Source organism: Nematolebias whitei, chromosome 9, assembly GCF_014905685.2.
Source record: "Nematolebias whitei isolate Nwh7 chromosome 9, NemWhi1, whole genome shotgun sequence".
In the NCBI taxonomy this organism is placed as follows: Eukaryota; Metazoa; Chordata; class Actinopteri; order Cyprinodontiformes; family Rivulidae; genus Nematolebias; species Nematolebias whitei.
The window spans coordinates 39,196,071-39,198,927 of record NC_056506.1 but is presented as its reverse complement, the minus strand read 5'-3'; the positions used below and the strand labels follow the sequence as shown (position 1 = coordinate 39,198,927).

The 2,857-nt window shown below is 37.6% G+C and overlaps 1 protein-coding gene across 1 annotated transcript in view; it reads right to left on the bottom strand.

Moving 5' to 3' along the window:
* The window catches only part of b4galt2 (UDP-Gal:betaGlcNAc beta 1,4- galactosyltransferase, polypeptide 2), a 189,517-nt gene that overhangs the window by 43,691 nt on the left and 142,969 nt on the right, over positions 1 to 2,857 (bottom strand). The window lies entirely within an intron of this gene.

Here is a 2,857-nt window from a genome sequence, read left to right as displayed (position 1 = left end):
ACCCCTCTGTATGCTGATTAATCAACACTTCCAATCGCTGTGGATTTACCGTTGTGGATTATATGACTTTTTCCAATGGATTACAGACTCTGTTTCCAAGGGGTTAAAGCATTGCTACGATGGGATTATCGAGACGATATGGGATTATAATCAACACAATGGAATACCAAGAACATTGTGGAATTACCTTGACTTTGTTTCCTTGCTGGATTACTTCTGACTTTAGTCTTCCTTGAAGGATTACTTCTGACTTTGGTCTTCCTTGCTGGATTATATCAAGCTCAAGGACATTTGAAGGTCTAAGTTCACGGTTGGAATTCATCCCCATGGACAGGTGATGATTTCCAAAGGGGGGGACTGTAGTGAACCAGATGACCTCAAATCTACCAGATGGACAGAGACTGTTATTTTCATTGATCTGAATAAGTCTGAACCATCTGATGAACTTTCTTTCTTGAATTAATCAAGCAGAAAAGACAATCCTCTATAATCATTACTGTCTTACAAATGTTTTGATAATCAAATTGTGTTAGTTCACTCAATGCTTTACAGGTTGAAAAGAACTACTAATTTTTATTTTACATAAACAGTAAGTAATGATTTTTGTTCCTCATTCAGAGAAGAAATCACCTGAATATGCCTTTCTTGATTTTCTGTCTGAAATGAGCAAGCTGTCGTAAGTATGTTAAAGGTTGGTTTTCGGTCAACTAAAATGTTTACCGAGAAAAATGTCATGTTTTACTATTTGAAAAGATTACAAAGTGTGAGACTCCACGAAGTCTGCTGTTGCTGCAATAATCTTTTCTGTATGTTGTAAACAATCCTTGACTTATGATAACATCTTACGTCACAAATCCACTCCTCTTTCTGGTCCTTCCACGAATCAGAAAGCTCTAAATTGAACAGGAAGTCGACCCAAATAAAATGTGGCAACTTCTCAGTTCATAGAATAGAGATTAGAGAATTATGAATTCCAGAGTCCGAGAGAATGAGAGTTCTGAGAGATGCAGCCGGTTATGAAGAGTTTGGAGTTATGAAGAACCAGGGACGTTTGGGATTATACTTCTGTTTGAACTAACCACGCACGACTCTCCGAGGATTTCTAGCTGTTCTGAACGGAGGCGCTGAAACAGTCTGAAGGACTCTTACTGAGCTGATCTATCGTCAAACCAGGTAAAGATTTCCTCTTCGACTCAAGTGTACCGTGGACGGGCTGAGGATCTGACGAAGCGTGCAATTTCTGGTTAAACAGATTAAACTTCCCTCACACAGTTCTCTGTAAGATAATCTCCTTTCACTCTAAAACCCACCTCTCTCTCATAAATCAGTACAGATATTTTAGAAATATCTTAAGCAAAGTCCTCAAATCACCGCCGAGTGATTTGAAGTTCATTTTCTGTGAAACTGTCTGTTATTATTTTCATATTTTGCCAAATTAATGTAAATGTTTGATGTTAAACTTTGATTCTGAAAATAAATGATTCCATTCATTTGATGGGTCAAAGATAAACAACGTCTCTCGTTACATTTCTGTTAAATTCAATGCACGACATTTACAGTCAGAAAAATGAAGAACTCGTGAATATTGTATGCATATATTTGTCATACAACAAGTGACACGTACCTCACGTGACTCACTACACAGGGAATCATCTTTAGTTAATCTGAACAGCGGCATTAACACATCAACAGAAGATGTTCTCATCTTATCTTTTTACGTCTCATCTAACAGGGAAATCCAAAGTTGTCTCTGCCCTTCATGCTCTGCTGAGGAAATACCTGCAGTAGGTGAATTTCATTATGACATCACTTGACTGTATTAAATCTGAACAGGTCAGAGTGAATTAAAGCTGACACATTTGTTCACAATGTCAGAAAAGGGAGTTCACCATTTGGATGACAGAGGTCAGAGACGGTTTTTGTCGTTACATCTTCACATGCTCGTCGTCGTTGATGCACATGAGCTCCGTCATGTGTTATTATTGATGCAGGGCAACTTTGTCACCACGTTACAGTTGTTTGTCAGCTGTCAGATAATAGCTACTTTGAGATATTGCATCCAAACTGACTCCTAAGCCTCTTACGCCTTCAGTCCCGCTGCCAGTAAAATTCTGCTTTTTCCTTCCCGCTGTGTCTGATTCCTTGTTTTTTTGTGTAAGCCTTCGTGTTCCCTGTGAACGATCAGCCATCATTACTTGACAGTTGCCTCTGACACAGGCGACACAGTTCAATCTTGAAATTAGCTTACAAGAAGCTGACAGCCATGGGGGTGTAGTTTTGCCTCCATTTTTGGAAAATAAAGTTAGCTGCTGGAGCAAAGCAGGCCATTGATCAGGCAGAAAGTCTGGTCAGTTTGACATTGAAATGATTACTGCTGATCAAAGAGGGACTTTGAAGGCCAGTATGAGATTCTGACAGGATGACCATGAGCAAAATACCACAATTTTATGGTGTTTAAACATGATTTATGCACTTTTAATTAACGACAGAAATGCAATTATTACTGCTGCTACAACAGTATCACATTACTTGAAAATGAGATTATAAGTGCAATAGAATAATCGTCCCTGCTTTAAGATTTATTTATAATTATTTTAATTTTAGTGCACAGATCTAAAAAAGCAGACATGTACAGTTACTCTGATTAAAGTTTGATTCAGCTTTTTCCTGCACTTGGGCAGATTTTAAACCAATACGTGCTCAGATGTTCCTATTTATAATGTTTTTATTTACAATAACTTGTAGGAGGCTATTATCTATCTATCTATCTATCTATCTATCTATCTATCTATCTATCTATCTATCTATCTATCTATCTATCTATCTATCTATCTATCTATCTATCTATCTATCTACC